The following is a 22177-nucleotide window of genomic DNA, read 5'->3' as shown; positions in this document are numbered from 1 at the left end:
GTGATCTTGTAAACAGTAAATTTGCACCTGCGACCAATAAAAACCAATAAATTTTGACGCATAGGAACACAGCTAATTGAAATATTACAATATTATTTAGAGCAGTAATGTAGACACTACCAACGAATTAACTATTATTTAGTAAAAGATTAAGATTTTATAAAGTATAAATAATTATATTCTAAATGGATTTTACAATAGAATATGTCAAAATCACAAGCCTTATACTCAACTGATTTCAACTGAGAGGAACTTCCCGAGAGTAAAAATAAACAGATATAAACCACTTTGCCAGTAGGCTCCAATTTATTCCAAGATATACGTAGATGGAAACCAGCTTTGAAGAGTCTGCGAGCTTGATCCAGAGTTCTTTGACTAAGGAAATTGTAATTGACCTCTTTGCTAACAAACACAAGTTTTGAGACTCACCTGGCATTGCTCTCGCTATTTGTTTTTCAAAAGAGTGACTTTAAGTGATCGCTAATGACTGTCTTTTGCAAAACACTATTTCGTAAAACATCTGCCGTGGACAGTGACCAAAATCAAACATAAGTTTTACAACATTGAAATAAAATTGTTATGCTGTCCGTAGTAAATTTACATTATGTGTGATGAACTCAGTTATATTAAAAAAAAAACAAATACACTCAGTCTTTCCGGGTCGTTATTTGCGATGTGCTTGACAAGGAAATGAGCGAAACACCCTCTAAAATTGTCATAGAGTTGCGTGCGCGGACGAAACAAAAGGGGTCTGCAGGTGAAAAAGGTCACGTTTTAGCAGTGGGTCGGGCCGACTTGTTTGTCCAGCTCTGCGTCCACTGATAACAAACTAAGTAGCTCTCGGCGCGCACAAATTGAGAGACAGGCGCTCTGCGAAGGCGGACTCACTCGCGGGCTGAATCCCAATCGGCGCCGCGAATAATGGAATAATTAATTGAATTAATCCGAATTCCCGGCGGAGCGGGCGGCCGACAATGGCATTCAGCAGGTATTTCGCGCGGACGAAATGACCGGCCATTCATCATCGGGCACGCATTTGGACACATGTATTGCGCGCTGTCGGCCCAATTCACTGCACTCGCCAGGCCACAATTCACGGCCCATTCAAAGCGCCAATTTGCCGTTGCCAGCCCTCGCCGCAGCCGCACCGACGAACGTTTGTTTCCGCACACGCCGCCCGCCTGATGAGGAGCTTTAGCGCACGACTCAATCGCGGCAAATGCGAGTTTTGATTTATGCGCAGTAATGCAATTTGGCTCTGGCTATATGTGTGTGTGTATGCTTATGTTCCTCGTTGATTACGCCTGTAGTCATGATGGGAGACGCCAGAAAAAATATTATCTGATGAAACTTGTCGATTTTCTCATGTAAGTAAATTAATTTTGTAAAAAATGAGACTCACATGCGGATTTTTTGGTTAATTAAATGAGTAGCGCATGATATTTTGCAAAAAATACGCTTGATTATAAACCACATCGTTGTAATATATATTGAGTACTCACAGTTTGAAAATTAATCCAATTCCTCTGAAAGCAGCAGAAAGTTATGCTGGAGTCTGCCAACTTTGATACATAAAATTGAAATTTCTTATTAGGAAAATTATATTGTCCATAAAACTGTTTCAAATTATAGAGTGGTACCGCTTGACCTTGGTCAATATTGTCGCGGGACAATTGTTAAAATTTTGCCCAACAAAATCAGTTTTTTTACGCAAAGTTAAATTTGAATCTCAGCACTTCCTAGCTTTTAATTTTTACGGCCAATTAACCGAGTATTTGAAAAGTATAGTTTAATGTACTTGAGATTTTGCGTTGAAAAATATTTGTATTCGTTTATTAGATGATTTGACTGTTTATAAAATTGGCTAATTGGCTAAAAATACCCCATCATGTTTTGACTTGAAATGCAGGCATCGTTCGAGGAATCTTGCTTGTTTTCATTCACTCTTGACGAGGATAGAAATACACCCTCGCAAAGCGGATAATATCACGGACAAAATGAATCAAAAAATCAAACCGTTTGAACTTTGCGAGCAGAGAAAAGCAAACACGATGACATCAATTTCAGCCGCATTTAAAAGCAAACGGCAACGCATCCGAAATCCGTTTTCGTTTTGACAGAATATCGTCCGGGCTCTTTGACGAGCCGCAGCTAATCAAATATCCTCTTTGAAAGAGCGAGCAGCGGCTCTGTGGCATTGATTAAAACGCCGGCTTAAAATGCCGGCTCGAGAAGGAGCGGCGCAAAGCTATTTATTCATTCAGTTTGAAATTGCGGGATTTGCAGCAGCAGCGGCAGTGGCAGTGGCGGAGGCGAAAAATCAGCAGCCCCGCGCGCGCACAGACGCAATTATGCAGCCGAAACACCTGCTCCGAAGATTCTTGCCTCGCACTCGGTAGCGGGAACAGCACAGCACACGCCGCGCGGTCGGCATTTTAACGGCAAGCCGGCTCCAGCCAGCTGCAACATTAAACATTCTGGTGGTTTACTTAATTTCATAAAAGGAATAGCAAATGAGCGCGCTATGGCGTCAAGCAAGCGAGCTAGCACATCTGCTGGTGGGACACAAATTTGCATGTGTGCGTCTCTCGAACTGAGACTAGTTGTCGTCGCCGTCGAGAGGACACGCAAACACGATTGTGTGTCGCAGATTGGGCCTGCCAAGTGGCTGCGCACAGTGTGCCGTTGACTGATTGGAAATGTTGACTGACTCTCTCGCTCCTGAAAGGGGGTGAAATTGAACAGTTGAACACACTCGAAAATCAACTCGGCTAGCTTTTGCTTTGGAGTGAGTTCCAGACAAATTTTAAAAAGGAATTACCCTTGGGAGGCACGATAGACGGGATAAGGATAAGATAGGGCTCGTTTCTGAGAGTTGAATTTTCTTATTTAACACGAAATAGTGATACGTGTATAACAATAGTACAAAAAGGTGTTCAGAAATTTATCTTTTTCGGCTTCACATAAATTTACAGTTATTTTCATCACAAATGCAGCCATTCGTTACAGTTGTTTGTTTTTACAAAATTAAAATAGGAAGCCATGACAGGCGTGTCATGTGAACACATGTGTTTATTTGCGAATACGGCCGATTTCCAGTTCTGTCAACCATTGTAGGCGGGTGACAGAAAATTTAGAATCTCTATTTATAACATTTAAATAAATTATTTCTGATAGAGTTAATAATAATTTTCTGTCCAGGAGAGAAATTTTAGTGCGAATATCATCTAGATATTAGCTCGAACTAGCTAGCTTCTTATGACAGCCTATGAATTTCATGAGATAGACTTTTTTAAAATCTATATTTTACTTATTCTAATTCCGCAAATAATAAATATTCGTGTATGACTAGATTCTATATTGCTTGGATGCTCTATTGACTGCTGCCGTTTCTGAGAATTGAAAATAAATTTTATAATTGAGTCGCCTAAGTCTGTTTCCTACTACAGGTACGACAACAGCTATACTTTCAGGTGGAGGAATAAAAAAATACTGTATTGGGTATTTAAAAATATTAAACTTGATCACTTTACTATTTTATCAGAAAAACGCTCTGAACTATGTGAAGTAAAAATTGACTAGCAAAATCACATGGCCGTCCATCAAATGTGTTAATTTCATTTCGTAGATAAAAATTTAGGATCACATATGACAAGATGTAATTTGCATTTCCGAAACAGAATTAACATTTCAATCAGCTTAGTCAGTAAATCGAGTCGTTGTCTGGCGCCAATTTGTTTATTTCGCTCGTTCCATAAACACTTCAACGTTCATAATTATTTGCGTCTGTGGAAGCTCTTTTTCACTCTTGTAGTATAATTTAGTAATCCTATATGTATAAAATATTTTACATCCGTTGCTTAAAACTAAAAATAAAAACCCCGACAAGCGAGTAAAATTGCATCATGTTTCAAACACTTTATAATTTCCACAAAGAGAAAAGAGAGAGTTATTTTGAAATACACAGGAAAAGAATCAGGCAAATATAAACATCCCACGAGGAGTCATAATTGCCTTGCTCATTCATATTGGACAAAGCGGAAAACGCAAAGCCGCGTTGTTTCAAGGTATCGCATTTTGTCTGACTGGAGGCAGCAAGTTGTATTCTCTGAAAACGGATTGTGGTAATTAGACCTCGGCACAGAACTACCCTTTTGCGTATGAAATTAACACACACACACACACACACACACACACACACACACACACACACACACACACACACACACACACACACACACACACACACACACACACACACACACACACACACACACACACGCAGATGTTACGGGCACGGGCTCGTCGGATCAGGCAAACTGGCGGAGAGATGGAAACAAAATATTGTTGGACATGATAAAAAAGGGGCCACGGAATATTCGCGCAGATTTAAGAAATAACAAGGGAAAGAATATGTCGGTCGGGCCTACGGCTATTACCAGTGGAAAAACAAGCGGCGGCGAAATCTGGTTGTATCGCATGAATATGGAAATTGAGGGAAAGCAAAGCCGAAGCTACATTGCGAGAGTGGAAAAAGAGACTCGCTCCGTGTAGACTGCGCGCCGCGTGCGCTGCTCTGTTTTTGTTTCCCAACATTTTTAACTCTCGCACGCTGACGAAAAGTGTGCCTTTTCCCGCCGATTTTTAATTAGCACCACAAAATTTGCAAGCCGCCATTCGAACCGCGGCAAGTTTTTAACTAATTCAAGAGTTTCGCGGAATATTTGTTCTGCTTTCATCTGAATTCGGTAATTAATCGGAAAGTTCTTATAGCGGCTGTTCATTAATTCTACATGAACTAGGGGAAACGGTCGTGACCTGCAAGTAAGAAAATTTGCGCTTCACTTACGGGAGAACGCCTGAGAGTAGCGATTTCTTGGTTTGTTTTGGGCTGTTGATTTTCAAGTTTACTGTCGGCAAAAGCCCATTTCATAATTACAATAGTTATGTACACGGGTATTTGAGTTGTAGGTTTTGTAAACAGGCAATTTGAATATGAGCTTCGCAATAATCAAATGCGTGAGCGCAGCCACCTAAATAAAAAAGCTGCGTGCTTGCTTTTAATTATCAAACTTTCTTCCCACGTAGAAAGAAAAATAAAACAATTTTCGTGGGCTTTTGCATCTTCTGTTTTGGCTTGGTGGAATGTCAATAATTGCTGCAATGCAATTAAAAGGAGCGAGCCAAAAACAGCGCGCAGTGCTTTCTCTCTTTCGCTCCGACGGCGGCGAGCTCCCCGAGGAATGGCTTTTTAATTTGAAAGTGTGTGTACTTTAATATCGTGTGTTGAGCGAAGGATGGCCCCCGGGGAGGAATGTTTTTAAGTTAAACACCATCCTTTACATATTCTTTGATTAACGATATAAGCCATAGGGATGAAACTACAAGTGCTGCCGCGCCACCCCGCGCGCAAACTTTTTAAAGGTAAACCTGCCGAGGCAATCTTTCTCTCTCTCTCTACCCCTGCTTCCGCTCCTCGCCCTTCTAGCTCCCTCCGCCGCCGTCTTAAACTTTTAATCATCGCGCTTTAATATAGAAAATTCGAGGAAAAAGCCGAAACTTTTCCTATTTCCACAGGCGTGCGTCAATCGGCGATATTTCGGCCGGCGAATAGACACGCGGTGCGACAAAAGTTGTTGTCGGTGGCGACGAGTTGTTTAGACAGCTATGTACGAGGCAATCGCTTCCAGAGCTGGGCCAAAAATATGAATGGTCCTGCGTGGGCGGAGGAAGAAAATGCTCGCAAATATGCGCGAAAAAGTCGTCTTCCACCTCCACCGCGGCGGTGAAAACTTTTGCTTATCGCTTTTTTAATCTTTGCCCAGCATTGTTCGCGGTATTAAAAGGATGACGGAGCAGGCGGACTTAAGTATTGATTCGCCTCTTATGAGAAGCTGAGCACTCCGAAGAAATCAGAATAATGGAAAAAAACCAGCGTTAGCTCAAAATTAACTTGTTTATCGGTTTCTGGTTAGCACTGATATTTCTCTGCATACAAATAATCTTCTATAAACAAATCACAATATTCTATAAGCAAATTTAAGTATCAAAGCAACCTTTTGAAGTCAATAATTCTTTGGAATTGGCTAGTATTACTTAGGTTTTTGCAATCTGTGCTGCTAAAACACTTACTATACAAGGCCTAGATTTTTTCGCCTTATTCAGTTAAATAACTGAGTCAACCCATCAATAAAAATGAAATCATTTACGCCGCCATGCCCTGAGCAACAAAGCCAAATAACAGCCAGGAAGCGGAAGTTGGTGGTTAAGTGTCTGTGTGTGCTCTCACGGATTTGGCCAAATCATTTAGCACTTTGGGTTTGTCGGCGTGCGGCCCAAAATTTGCGTGCAGCCACGAGAAGCGCAGAGCAGAGCACAGCAGGCGGCCGACGCCAGAGATGAGCGAAGGCTGTTAGGGAATAGGGCGGGCTTCATTACCCTATTCCGTGGTCCCAGCTGTCTGTAATGTGCTCTAATACTTCCGCATGCCTCTCGCGTTTATATTGATGATATTCAACCCTTGACGTCGCAGATTTATACGGCATAATGGCCCTCTGATTTTTCAACTTGGCCGTTCCTCTCCTGCTGTTGTTTTCCAGCGCGCGCGTTTTCGGGAAACAAATTAAAACTTGCGCATGGCCGGCTGCCAGCTGCAGGATGAATGGAATAAAGCGATCTTTAATGGCGACAGACGTGCTTTATGCGCGCTCCAATCCGACCAGAGGCGCCAGCTGATGCGTGCAAATGCCCCACGACGACTTCCCAGGTACATACGCTCTCTGCTTTTCTCTTTTCAGCCCGCAGCCACTATTGACCTATTAAAAGTCAGTCTGCACCGTGATTTGTCGAGCGAGAAAAATCTGCACGACGGGTTTCCTTACCACCATTGCATGACCTATTATTTATTCATCCAGTTCTGAGAGTACATATCTTTTTTTTACAAACAGTGGGGAGGGAGAAAATAAGCAAATTAAAGAAAACCATTAGATATTTATTGCTTTATATAGTAGGTCCCAAATTATACTAAAATATGGGAAATATACACCATCAATCCTAACGACTTCTAGTGAGGTTTTCACAGGGTTGACAAATATATGAATTATAATTTTATAGCCAACCATAACCGCAGATTCTTAATATTACTTGACAGGATACAATACTAACTCTCTTCAATTTGCAAAAAGTGTGATAAACTGAATCTGTTTGATAATTTTTCCTTACTGCTTTTAAATTTTTTAAAATTAAAATTAAAATTTGTAAAATTATACAGTCGATTAATTTGTCCTGAGAATGAATAATGCGTTTCACTTTCATTCACATATTTTTTCCTCAAATTAAAAGGCCACTCCGCAACTTTACCCACGTGACTATTATTTTACGTAATTAAAATTAAAAACGAAAAGGAGGGAAATTGAAAGCCAAAGAATCGATTGTGAAAATTGCTCCAGCTGATTCTGTTTGTACCGGTGAACGCATTTCCGAAACAAATATGTACAGCTGATTGTGAGCAAGTCGTGTGCGAACATCCAGTCGGCTCAACAGCAAGTCCTTGGGCCACCGTTAAATTTGCATACGAAAATCATTCTTGGGGCCCGTGTATGTGTGTGTTTGTTTAATTTTGTCGCAGTTCAAGAGTACACACCGGCCGACTGCAAGCTATTGATTTTCGGCGCGGTGTTCACCGTGTGTGCGAGTGCGGGGGGCACATAATAATAAAATGTAGTGCCCTCGGCATGTGTTTCAATGTAAATCTGGCTGTGGTTACACCACGTGCTATATCAGCAGGCGGGCGGCAATGGGCGCTAGGTCAACATTAGCACAGGTGCTACAAGAAAATAAATTGCTCCGGCTGCGCTGATAAATCAAGTGGCGCCTATTGTCGCATCAACGCTCGCAAATTTCGCTCCTTCGCTCGCCTCTGCACCATTTCCACATGCACACGCTCATTGGATAGCTGACTCGCAAAACCCACCGGCACACACGTTTAACCGCGGAAAAATATCCATTTTAAAAGTAATTTATTTGTGGGGAAATGCTACAAATGACTATAGAGCTCTTTTGTTCCGCACGCAATATTACTACTTTGCAGAACGCGGCGGTGGTTAGAGTTTTATTCCTTACTCTCATTCGAAATCAAAAAATTTTAACTAGGTTTTGGAATAAATTAAAAAAGTTACCAAGTATGCACCATGATTAGCATCTAGTTTATTGAATGAATTTAAAAATTAAAAATTTGTCTAATTTGCTTTTTCAGGAGATGAAAAAATGTTCAAGGAGAAATTTTATCAATTTGTTTTCATATCTTTGTTGTTAAAATTCAAACTCATTCTTAATCTTTATAGACATAATTCCACAAATCCCGCTGTGAATGGGTAGAATCGGAATATTAGTTTAAATTTAAAATGGAAGCTTGACTTGATTAATTGAAGAATAAGACACAACCAAGCTACAGTAAAAATTTGATTGCTTTGCATTTTTTCAAAAAATATGCAGCATTTGATTTTTTTTTAATTTTCAAGACATAATATATTTAGATTCATCCCAAAAAGATTTATCCTATTGGAATCCATTGGCACATGACGGAGAGATAAAATGATATTTCAGTGAGAGACAGAATTCACCATTTGAACAGTGAACAAATTTTCTCAGAAATTTGCAATGGCATATCGTTTTTACCAATTCCTGTAGGATTTGCAACGGCAATATGGATTTTTTTTCTGGATTGCACAGTATGATTACCTCTCATTCTCTGTAAATTGTTAATTATTTAATCGTGGGTTGGCTGACAACAGTGGCAAATGCCGGTCTCGTAATAAGCAGCACGTAATTGGATCGATTCCAATGTGTTGAGAGAAAAACAATACACTACATGTCAATAACTCAAAACGGAAAATGCGTGCCTGTGAATCACAATCGGAAAAGTAACTGCGGAGGGCAAAAGTCAGTCTGGTGACATTCGGCTCCCCTCAAGATCAAATTATTGTTTTGTCGAGTGGCTGCCTAGCTGCCAGGCGCGTGCTTTTCCCTCGCTTTCGGCTCCGATGTAAGATGCAAGCGCGCGTTTGTTGTGACTGATTGATTGTCTTGAATGGGACGCGTGTACGAGATGTATGCACATACATCCAACAAAGGCACACAGCAACTCCGATGGCAATAACCCGACGAATAACGAAGTGCCGTACTCTCGAAAGCGGGCCCACGTGCTCTCTCTCTCTCTCTCTCTCTCTCTCTCTCGTGTATCGGGCCGACTAACTAGTGAAATCGATTACCCTCTGGTGTTGTTGTGTGTGTATTATTGCAGCTTGAAAGTGGCATCATCGCGGTGTGCGAGCCTCGCGTCATCGCACGCCGTGCCGTGTTTGTTTGCGCGCCCGCTCAGCCTTTATAAATAAATCATGGCCCGAGCTGATATTATTGTATTTACATTCGGCGTTTTCGGCATTAGTATTCAGCCCTTGTTGAAACTTTTAATATGGAAATGGCAGCAGGCAAACTTTTTCGCGTATTATATTACACCGCCTTGCTCTGTCGCTCTCTCGCTCAGCTATTCCTCTCTCTCTCTCTCTCTCTCTCTCTCTCTCTCTCTCTCTCTCTCTCTCTCTCTCTCTCTCTCTCTCTCTCTCTCTCTTTCTCCCTCTGTTTTGCTTTTTAAAAGATTTCGTCTCGTGTAATACACTTTTCCTCATCTTTCTTGCTGTTTCTTTACCCTCTTAAAAACGCATTCAAGGTGGAATAATCAACAAGCTACTCTATTTTCTCTCTTTTCTAGTCAATCACTGACTCTCAATTATGAAAAAGCTGAATGAAAAATTAAAAAAAAATTTTAGCAACTAATATAGACCTGTTTATTTTTGCTCGTATAATGGATATACTTGGAATTTTAAAAATAAATACTCAGCAAGAGAAATAATTTTTTGTTAAATAAAAGTTACGATTTCCACAAAGTTAATTAATTTATAGCCACCCTAAACTAAAAAAACAGTAACGTTTACTACAAAACATTTTCAAACGTTATTTTATTTTTATTGGGAATAAATGAAAACAGACTTCATCCTCGTTGTTCTATTCAATTCGTCGTGTTAATTCTCGCCTATAGTTTCGACGTCAACCAATTATTTTATTTGCTTATAGAGTTGAGCATAGTTGCCTCATTTGCCTAATAATAGAATGAATATAAAGAGAACCGATTGAGTTGTTATTCTAATGAGACGACTCAACAATTATGCATTATGCAGCAACTGTAGACAATTTGTCCGTGCTTGTCGCCGCACTGCGAATAAAAATCGCGAACACAAATGCGTACTTCGGAACACGCTTGTTTTGTACATACATTCGCTTATGCAGCATATTAATTGAGTTTTGTGTCGCGCGCGCGTGGCGCATGCAATTTATCGGCAGCCAATCCGCCAGAGAACGATACGTTCGTTGTTCCATAACACATACATCGGTGCCGCCGCGCGTTCTCGCACCGACACACAGTGCATATAATACACATATATAGTTCCGGGAGCTTTTGAATTGACAAAACAGCATAGCACGCCACAGCTAGAGAGTGCAAGCTAGCAATTATTATCAGCGGCGCTAGTGCACTGTGAATAATGCCGTGTTCGAACGTCGATCCTCTCACTGTTATTACGCTCGGCCGTTGTTTTTGTTTTTGCTGAGCTGTAATAATAATCCGCATCAGTTGCATTTGAATGGAAAGAAAACACGCCGTTATACCCTGCGAACTCACACGATTGGACGTAAATATAAAAGGTTGATAAATAGGGTTGTCGCATCTTTCTTATTGTTAGTATAAATATATAGTGCTCTACTTACATTATTTATTATTATTGTTTTGTTGGACTATATAATGAAACATGAAGCGCAATAATGCTAATATTTTTGCTACCACCGCGGCATATTATCAAAGGTTTAGAATATGGCGTACAAAAAAACCAATCACAAAATGAAATTAAAAATATTTAGCGTTTTTTTTAATTTCTTCGTCAGTCATAATTAAAATTTAGCTGCAAAACATCCCTCGGCGTCCATTGAATTTATAAGTGAATCTGGGAGATTATCACTTTTTTCAAATTAAATAAATTCACGTTGATATATTGTGTTTTAGAAATTTTCTGGAAATCAATTCAATTTTATATTCCAATCCATTCAGTATTTTTCAAACAGACCTCTCTTTTTCAAATACGTGAAATTTGATTTATTTATACCAAACGGGGGACTAAATATCCAGGATTGACATTATTCGGCGCAAAAGAGAACGTGTGGCAACCTTACACGTCGCAAATAGTAATTCGTGCCGGGTTGTGCTGTCGGTCGTATAACCAACCGCCTTGATACAGTGTCCACGTCGTTCTCTATTTTTTCTCTCGCTGCTGTGAGGTGCGGCGAGCGCAACAACCTGATATATAAATTGCGGTTTTATCCGCCCGTTTACCCGAAAATCCGATTGCTCTCGCGTCGCGGCATCGAAAGCTGCTTTTTACCACTGCTTATGGCGTGATGTGGGCTGCTTAGTTGTTTCCTATTTATTTTGTGAACGGCGGAGTGTATATTCAAACACGCAGAAAAGGAAATATTTACTCTTGGTGAATGTGCTATCGATTAAAAGCACTTTGAAAAGACGCGCTTACAAAGTGCATAGTAAGTGCGGTGAGAGGTGTGTTAAATTTTTCTTTAAAAATTGCTCTCTGCTGTGAGCTTTTATGATAAAGTGTTTTTTATAAATCAATTTTTACTTTCGGGGAATTTTTATTTCAAAACCAAGATTTTAAACAAATCTTCCAAGATGATGGTATATCTAATTTATTTAAAATAGAAAAAGGGGATTAAAACAAAATAGCAAAAAGTTTATATTCGGCTGTGCTGCACAGTTGGGAATGTTAAGAAATAGTCCCAAAATTTTAAATATGCATCATAGCCAACCAGAATAAGCTTGCTGTATTTTTCCGTTAGACAGTGAACGGTTTTGCTATATAATTTCCACATTTTTAATTTATCATCCCAGTAACGCCATTTTTTAGTGTTATAAATGCTAATATCTAATATCGAAATTCAAAACCAAAAATTGCAAAGACCAAAAAATTTATTTGACAGTGTGGAGCTGAAACAAATTAATTTGATTAAAAAATAGCTCAGGCTAAAGATTTTTTTTCGAATTTTTTCCCATTACTCCATGTAGAGCCGCCAACAGCCTGCACAAAGTGAATTTTGAAATCCAGCTGCAAGGCCGTAACTCAGGTGCTCATTACCAACTTTTCAGCAGGAAGTGCAAGAGCGCCGGCACGTAGAGGAAGCAAAACGCTGGAATTTTATTACGGCACTCGGCACGAAAGTTGGCCGATTATGCGAACATCGCGCAGATATTTCTCAAAGTGCTGGGATTTTAGTTTTTGCCCTCTCTCTCTCTCTCACTTACTCTCTTATCTGGCGAAAATATAAATAGCTTGACTGGTGCGCGCAACTTTGATCTCGAGCAGCGTCGGCGCTGGAGAAGCCGTACATTAGCTTAAAATGGGGCCTCCGGGAGGATATTTGAAGAGTGAGCGAGCGGGCAAAGTAAGAGAAAAAGAAAATAACACTTGGTGCGGGCAAAATGGCCGAATTCGGCGATGATGGAAAAGTTGGGTATCGCAATAACGGCGTGGAGAGGTGGAAATTAGGCCGCACGTCTTTATATATTCGTGCGCAGCGCTGCGGATTTGTTTCGATCGCTTCCCATTCTCGCCGCACGCGGCGTGCACCCGTATGATAATAAAGTTGTTGTGAATAAATCCGAAGCTATAAGGCCGCTTGTCACTTTCACATTCGAGATTTGCATGAAATCCAATCATGTCAGATGAGAATATTTTCCTGAAAGCTGCCGTTCTCTGCTCTTCTCTCCCTCTTCACCGCACCAGCCGCGTCAATTTTTCCTCGAGAAAAGCGGCAGCAGCTCCCGACTTTCCACCCTCTCATCCCCCGATCACCCCTCGACGCGTCTCGCTGCTCCTGCATTTCTGCACGTGTTGTCATTATTGTTGCGCGCATTCGGAATTATCAGAGTGTATTATTTTAAGTGTGCGCAGCGTGCTCCACCCAGGCTTGATAGTGTTCTCCAAGGTGTAAAAGATACTGCTTGCTTTGGTAGTTTGTTAAATGTATGTTTATAATGTTTTTTAATGTACCTGTAAATCGTCAGGGCTGGAATCAAATCAATCAACTGATTTTTCCTTTAAAATCTTTAGAACTTAACTTTTAACAACCTATTTTTCTTCAAACAAACAATGTTATCTGAGCAGCCTTATATTAAACATATTCCAGAGTGTTTTGATAATTTCACTGTGAATTAATATTTTGGTGCTTATTTCAAAAAGGAATAACCTTCTTCGTTGAAAATAAATCTAAAAATTCTAGCCTGTAAGTATACTTTATTAGCTTATTGGAGCATTTTACATAGCAACATGAGTTCTTTTTCGGCTGTAGCAAGTAAGTGGTCGATATAATTTAACTGAATTTTTATTTTCATATATCAATGCATGCATTAAGAGGATTGCATTCAATTAAAGATTCATCAATTAAAAAATACACAGAAAATAAAGATTGGGGAATTGTTTCCTGTGCTACCAAAAGGGAACAAACCAAATAAAAATTTACTGGATTAAAAATAAGGCCGAATCTTTACTCTAAAATGTGCCTCAATTGAGTGAATTTCCTCTCTTTTCTAAATTTGATTTAAGATTAAAAAACTGAGTCAATTTATCAAGCTGCACAATTGAAAACAGTAATGATTGTCCCACGAATTTACTGGCTATATTTATGAAAAATGATTAAAAAACTCTCAATTGGAGCAAGACCAAAAAGTTAACTAATTAAACCAAAATACACCAGATGTACCTCAGATTTATATTTTAACTAAATGAGGAAAATTTCCTTATTGTAAAATATCAGAATCTCAAGGACCCTAAAGCAACCTCAACATTCACGTTGTTCCAAGTGCCAAAAATGAATATTTAAAGTTATTTCTTAACAGATTAGAGTGTACATTTTCCTTCCTCATGGCTCTCTTGAAAATAATATTTTCTTCCCCAAGCGTTTCTACACCATTATACTGATTTTACACGTCCTCGATACTCGCGTCTGCCGGCTGCTGCTTGCAAATTTATGCGAGTGTTGCGGGTTGCGGAGACGCTCATTCAGGTCACGTGTGTCGCGGAAAGGTGTGAGTGAGTGCGTGTGTTGCTGGAGCAGCGCACATACTGCCACGTCGCCCGGCCGCCACAATGAATTTCTTTTTATATAGCCCGGCACACACGTATTTTATGATGATGATGACGGGTCTTGGCATATGCAAAATAAGGCCCGGTGTGCCTGGCCCGACGCTTCGATCTTGCGTAAAGTTTTTCGTCCGCCTCTACACATATTCGAATCTGCCCTTTTTCCCTCCGTTGCGTGGAAAGGCGGCTTAATTTGCATATTTCTCGGCGAGGAAAAATCTCTGCGAAACAACGGGATTAGTTTTCGGAAGCGGTGTGCGCGCGACTTAGGTTTTTGCCTCTTTCGCAAATTTGCTTATGGGCCACACGCTCAAATTCCTTCATTGTGCGTTTAAACAGCTTGTTACGAAGCTGCTGGAAAGTTGCTTTCCGAGCGGCAGTTTGCGCGCAAGAAAAACAGCTCGCCCACTGCTGGTACACTCTTTACTATTGTCGGCGCTGGATGTTTATAATGCGCTGCTCGGAGAAACAGATTCTCCAAACACATGGAATTCATTGAAGCATAAATTATAATACAGCCGAATTCTCAAAAAGGGAACCAAGTTGATTTTTCATATAACACCGAAGCTGTTTTATCTATCTTTCTATAAAAATTGCCTTACGTGGAATTTTTTTGATAATAAATTAAATTTAAATTATTTTGAATTCATTTAAAATGCAGTTGTTGAGTTTTTTCATTTCAATTTTGTATATTGTTAAAATCCTATCAGATGATGGGTATAGTTGATATCAATTTTGCTTAAAAATTCTGTAAATAAAACTCTTACTTGATACAAAATATCACAAATTGGCCATTATGTATCTCTTTTGATGCTTCGATTACTACTTGTTCTCTTTCAAATTTATTTTGTAAAGCGTCTGGAATTCATCAATTATTCCAACACAACTGTCAATCAAATATGTTAGATAACTGATTAATAAGAATTTCCATATCGGTAGTGCAAAAAGTCTCCCCACTACATGAGATTCGTTTAAATTTAAAGTTTTTTTATAAAAGCATAATATAAATTGCAGGAGTAAAAATATTTTTTCAAGTTTAAGAACTTATTTTTTTTTAAATAAATATAATTTCGATAGATAAAAATATACAATGAGGGTCGATATCATAGCCTAAATTACATCTGTGCTACTTAAATCGTCAAATACCTTGAAAATGTCCGATTTTGCCGAGGAGTATAAACCGCAATTGGAGTCGATTAAGAGACAAAATATTTGGCAACTTGATTGTGTGTTGCTGAAAACGGCGACAGCAACGAGCAACGACACACGTTCATCCCCTCGCTGGTGGTGCGCGTGGTGACGGGAGGCGGCCTATATACACGTGTATAATTGGAGCCAGTTAGGCAAGGATTGCGCCCGAAGCGGCGTCGACGGTGGGCGAGCCAACATACATGCGGGAGAAACACTAAGTAAACTCTCGACACAAGAAAGTCAAAGGGAGCTAGCGAGTGAGCGAGCGAGCGCGAGTGGTTGTAAATTCATGGGCACGGCAGACGAGCGAAAAAGCCACTTGTGATGGATTCAGTCAATATTTGACGATATATCTCCGTCTCTCTCCTTTTACATTCCGCGGCAAATACGGCCCCAGCGAGCGGGCGGCAGCAGCTGATGCTCATCTTTAACTGCTCGATTCGACAAAAGCAACTCGGATGTAAATCTGCGCCTTTTGATTAGAAAATCGCGTCGTTTAACGGCGAGATTTTGGCGATTTGCACGTAAATAATTTATTTTCTCGTCCGCTCTGCCTGCCCTTGTGTTTGCCTTTTGCTCTCGCTCTCTCGTCGGGAAGAGGTAACAAAGTTAGTATGACTGCTTCCATGCAGAGAGAAACACAAGTTCTGGGCAAATAAAACCTCTCTGGAGACGCAGATCGAGCAGGAACCGGTCCCTTGAATAAGTCGCGAACGCATTTTGCATCTTTCAGTTGGCGCCATTAAATATTCATCTCTCAAGCGTCTCGAGATGGAATGGAAACGCTTTTTAATGGAATTGCGGATGTAATGCTGATTTTTCAACTTCCTTAGGGAAAAATGCACATGTATATAGGAGTTAGGTTCAGCTAAATAAAAAAATTTTCAGTAACAATTAATTAACTCAACTACATCACATTTTTACATAAATTCAACGAAAAGCCCTAAAATTGAAAGTTTCAACTTTAATAATGTCATGACTGGATTTTTCTTGTTGTATACAATTTTTCGGAAAGAAATATAGTGTTTGTACATATTTATTCGACATTATCCAGCATGTATCACCTATTAGACTGTGACAAAAAGCCTATGATTCTTTTCAAGTCCGCTGCCTATAAAAAGTTTTAATTTTTCGTGTTTAAGTTGTACGCCGTTGGCGTTTAATAAATTATTCAATCAATACATATTCATGTTAGAATTTACAGTACATTATGAAATCAATTAATTGAAACAGTCAATTTGGAAAAAATAAATTTGATTAGAATGTTCTGGAACTTTCATGAGTGTAGAACAAGCGCGGCTTGGGAAACGTCTTGAAGTTTCTAGTACGAAGTATATAGTGGGGAGAATCACCACATTTATCTGGAGTTTGAGCACTTTTTTAGAGTTTTCATTAATCATTAAAATCAATTTGTAGATTCCTAATTTTCCTCATATTTTTGCTGACGAGAAGTGGAAAAACGAATAAATAAGAAAAAGGTAGACTCAGTAGAATCTTCAGAAGAATTGGCATACGATTTTCCAACTTAAATATTTTCCTGTGAGCAATATATTTCAATTAAGACAAAATAATCACGACTATAAGACAAGATTTGAGTATGAAAAGTCAAGTTTTTAGAAAAGCTGCTTAAACGATTTAATGAGGAAACTCGCTGCTCAGAGCACATTTCATTCATTTAAGATAAAAGATATTTTATTAATTTAATTACATATGTCTTTATTTGTATCACATACAAAAAATAATAATCATGTAATGGATTAAAGGGAGTATAAAATAACTTGAGCATAAAATTGATGCATTAACACAAAATCAAGGATAAACAACTTAGTAACATTATTCTGCGAAAGAACCCATCAAGCTGTGTGGTAAACTCACAGTTTTAACAACCATAAAGTGACTACGCTTGAATATTATTTCCAAGCAAAACCAAAAGAATCCTCTCGTATTTCAAGTATCGCTGAATCAAAGGCGTTTCAGAATCCAAAGGAAAAACAGGATAGTTTTGAAGAATGACCGAAAAATTAAGTGGTTAAAATGGCCCACACAGAGCAATGTATTTGAAACCCCTAGACAAAGCACGATCATCGCCAATTCATAGTTAAAATAATTTGTTTTAATTTTTAGGAAGCCCTTCTGATTATTGAAAGTATTGATTAATATCATTAAATTGTTAGTTTATCACTTAATCGATCAAACGTCTCTTATGCTGAATGCACTGTCATCACGCAAGGTTTGGAAAGGGACGGCACTTTCTTCACCTTCTCTGGTTGTCAAGTTTATTGTTTTTCCAATATCGTTGAAACTGCAGTAAACCACCAGAAACGAATATAATTCCGAACCTGTGAAATTCACCGAGTTAGGTAAAAAGCGTCACACAAATAGATATCATAAAGTCAGTTCAGAAAATGGGGTGAAAATTTACCAATTATAACTGCGTGGAATGTGAGCCACACTACTACAGCGAAGAAAGGGTTTATCGCCAACGTGATTATGTGCCTCAGCATAACAAAGCAAATAAACAAGTCCAAAACGAACTCCACTGCTGTCGCAACCAGCCAGGGCAGCATACACCATCTCGTTTTCTACATCAAAGAATAAATTTTATTTTTCACACCACAAAGTTCCTTAAATGTAAACTTTGAAAATAATAGCTTGTTTGCTATGCATGCTCCGCTTACATTTTAACTATTAATTAATAAAAAAATCTTATGGAATTATGAAATTAGAAAACTTCTATTATACCCTAAGGGGAAGAGAGAGATGGAAATACGATACTTAATAATTAAATGTTAAAACGATAAAATTCTACCTTCCAAACGGCAAACAGCAACAAGAATGCAAACAACAACTTCATAAATTCAACAAAATAAACTGCATAGATTGCATCAATTTCTAGCTGCGAAAAGTGAGGGAGTGGATGATCTGTGAATCAAAATTACTAAATTTAAATTGGGGTCGAAAGCATAAATTACCTTGATCAGCGGTCAATTCCAAGGTTCGCTCAACAGAATACCCAAACTCAATGATCACTCCAATTGCAACCTGCCACAACTGAAAATTCATTATTTTTAACGATTTTATTGTCTTACTCGCAATTAAGATTTGGTGCACACCAGATAAAAAATTGCAACGGCAACCGTCGCCTGATGACAGTCGAGAATGAAAAAGAAGGTGGTTGGAAGTCGCATAATTTGATTTTGACACGAGCGAGCAAACGAAAATTTAAGTATGTACACTTGCAAAAACCTCTTCTCATGCACACTTTCTGAGGGCGTGTGCGAAAACATAGACACTCATCTTTTAATCACTGTTTTTCTCGTATCGCTTAAAATGAATCGATTTTGATACTTGTTTCTGTGGAAGATCTCATTATCGTGCTGACGTTTTTTCTTGCAAAACATTTCAAATGATAAAATGATCATAATTTGTTCGGAATATTTTTATATCAGTCAATTTTAAGGTCAAATTAGTATTTCCCTGATAAAAGCGAACAATGGAAGTTTTTCAATCGATTTTTCAAATGCGAGGGATAAAAATAGAAAGTTTCATCAGCTCTGCTCACTGCTTTGCGAGCGACAGCATCCGCTGAACGGATGCTCTTAGTACTATGGAAATACTCGCACGTGGTCTTAAAAATTAGCCTTTGACATCATCTGCTCCATGACGTAATCTAATCTGTTGATGGTAAAAATTTATCAGAGGGTCAAGGTCAACATTTTTTTTAAATTTTAATTCAAGGGAATAAAATCAGGAATGAACAGAAATACCCTTGGTGGGTTTAAAATATCCCATGATACACGCAGCACGAGGAAGAAAAATTCGTGGTAAAGCCACGGGGGAGTTTTTGCAGGGTCAAAGATAAAAAAAATCTCATTAAAATTTAACATGTGTAATAATTTGTGTTAAAAACACAAGAAGAACGTTACAAAATAGTCCATCTGTGGCGTTATTCGCAACTATCAGTCGTGTATCGCGTGAAATTTAATTTTAGAATAATTGCTCCTTGAGAACTGCTAGACTGGAATAAATTTAAGCTGTCGCATTCGAAAAGCCACATTCATAAAATCGCAATCACGCCATATTAACCCCGTCTTCATCCCCTGTTCCCGAAGCCTTCGCAGTCGGTTCAGTGGCAAAATGAAGTGAGAGAACGCTTTCCTCTTGCTCACTCGGGCTTTTCGCGCAGTTTGAAGCGAACGAAACGAACTAAACTTGTGAGTGAGTGAGTGTGTGTGTGTGTGTATAGGAGAGCAGAGGCTGCTTGCCAGTGTACAGAAAGCATCGGTGGCTGCGGCGGCAGCTCAAATCCCTGGGGATACACATCAAGGGAGCGCGGAGAAAAAGCGGCGGAGCTGGAAATTAACTACCTATTGACCTTTTCAATAGAGAATCAGCATCGGTAACTACGTGTGCGCCGCCCGGCTCCATCCACTGGGCCTGGCAGCTGGCTAATTTGCAATTCAAATTCACATTATGTGCACCGCCGGCATGCAGGAATCATCGCGAGATCCATGCACGAAATAATCGCGGCGCTCGCCGCGCGTCTTCTCCGATTGCTGCAGCGGCGGCTGCGGCGCCAAAGGATTTCGATAATGGGAATCCGGAAAAGGTAATTTGCGTCGCCTACATAACAAGCGAGTTTGTTTAGTTTCTCTCTCTCTCTCTCTCTCTCTCTCTCTCTCTCTCTCTCTCTCTCTCTTCTTCCCTCTTCTTCATTCGTCAGCTCCGTCGTTTCAATCTGCCGCTCCGCGCGCCGTGATTTAAAGAGCCAACAAACCGGGCCAGGTGCTGTAATAAATTAGGAAATAACGACGTTTAATTTGCCTCGGAAGAGTGCTGAGCATTTTTTCCTCATTTTATTTACGACTATGAGGCACTTCCACTCTGTTGTTTCGCAAAGTTTGTTTGTAAATCTTTTGAGGTTTACCTAACAGGGGTTAAGTGGTGATTTTACACGAAGAAATGAGGAAGGTGCCCATCACAATCTTAAAGGGAATGGAAGAAAATGTAATATCAGGAATTGACATCTACTGATTTTTTTTTTAAATAAATTGGCTTCCAGCAATAATAAACAATTAAATGTTTCAAATTAAATGAATAAAAAAAACTATAAACTTTATTTTATTGGCATTTTTGGGAGCTGTCTTTGCTGATTGAATCATTCCGTAGTGATTTAGAACTGACCACTAAAACCAGCTTAAATTTAGGTTATCTCTTATACCTTAAATCAAATGGTTAAACCAAAACAAACTTATTTGCCATAGTTAGGACGGAAAATCTAAAACTGCTGTAAATTTGATTAACCTCCAAAAAATACCGTTTGATTTTAACATTTTCTGACACATTTTCTCATTTATAAGACTAGCAAAACTTCGAAATTCAACACTGAACAGACGAGCGCTAATTTAAGAACTTTAAGAATATTACACTAGAATATATGTTTTGTAATTGTTAACTAAATTGTTTCTTTTAATAATAAAAAAGAAATAAGAATGCTAAATCGGTAAGAAAATATCATTGAAACCAACTTTTTTGATCTCCTGATGCAACTTGAGTTGTAACATTTATTTTAAGCATAATTTATTGTTTACCTAAAATACTGTCTAAAATACCCGACTCTCGTAATTAAGATCAACACCTCAACTCTTTGTATGAAGTGAGGAAACTATTAAACGATAAATCTAGTCGGTTAGGATTTTCGAGTTGCATATTCAGGACTCTAGTCCGTAATTAAACGGCTTCCCGGCAGGAAAGAGGAGTTAGTCAGTGATTTAGTAGCAATTTGCTCGGCGTGCTTTTGCGCTATTTTGATGCGATTTGCATTTTGTGCGTTAGAAATACACAGAGAAGCGTGCACGCCGGCACGCAATTGTATCTCTCAAATTTGCAATGCAAACAAAGGGGTTGCCGGGGGTTGCCAATGAGCGTACTACCGCACTTTGGGCGCGCGCCTCGCGTTGCCGAAATCATTTTCCGCCACCCATATTGTACCCACGGTATACACACACACAGAACAACACGCGCGGAAAAGCAAAACATGCACTGGGAGCATTCTGGCTTACCAGTCGAGGGAACGCACTCGTGGATGTGCTCTAGTTTGCCTTTTGCATGCCTGCGCTTTGGGATAATCTGCAAAATTCGATATATAATCGCACTAATACTATGAAGCAGCCTTATTTCATTTGAGCTTATTTCAGAATGTCTTACAAACCTGGAGCGGAAAATAAAAACGAAACATTTAAATTTGTTGGGTGCAAATTTGACGATAAATTTGTTACCGCAATGAATGCATAATGTGGATGATTTCTTGGGCGAATATATCTGACTTACGTTTAAATATAAAAAATAAATAATTTGAAATGTTGGGGATTAGGTCAAATTTTCTTCCTTTCTCAGCTAACAATTAGATTTGTTAATATAACTTTAGTGATTGTTACACTTCCCCACGACGACCTTTGGCAAAATTTTGGAAGAAACGATTTTCACATAACAAAATGGAACTATTTTGAAATATTCACTCGAGGTTGGCTGCATTTCTTCAAACGGATTAAACGGACTTAATTTTTCTTGCTAATTTAAAAACTGTTATTCTTCAGCGTTGAGGGAACCCAATTCAACAAAATTCATAATCATTTTATATTTATCGTGAAATAAGGGGCCAGCTTCGACGCAAGAACCAATTCAGGAATGTCGTGTTTTAGTAGACAACGGGTATGAAGTTTGGTTTA

The 22177-nt window shown here is 39.1% G+C and overlaps 1 protein-coding gene and 1 long non-coding RNA gene across 3 annotated transcripts in view; one reads left to right on the top strand and one right to left on the bottom strand.

Annotated features, from left to right (window-relative positions):
• LOC135936094 (neurotrimin-like) overlaps positions 1-22177 on the top strand; it is a 107643-nt gene that overhangs the window by 11359 nt on the left and 74107 nt on the right. The gene's annotated exons all lie outside the window — the stretch shown is intronic.
• Positions 17140-18724, bottom strand: LOC135937072 (uncharacterized). Its single transcript, XR_010574440.1, has 5 exons — positions 18563-18724; positions 18422-18500; positions 18259-18371; positions 17872-18031; positions 17140-17788 (listed from the first exon to the last, which is right to left on the bottom strand). It is a non-coding gene; the product is annotated as an uncharacterized LOC135937072 (long non-coding RNA).

Source organism: Cloeon dipterum, chromosome 2, assembly GCF_949628265.1.
Source record: "Cloeon dipterum chromosome 2, ieCloDipt1.1, whole genome shotgun sequence".
In the NCBI taxonomy this organism is placed as follows: Eukaryota; Metazoa; Arthropoda; class Insecta; order Ephemeroptera; family Baetidae; genus Cloeon; species Cloeon dipterum.
Note: the sequence above shows the minus strand (reverse complement) of the source record. Positions and strands in the feature narration are given on the sequence as shown.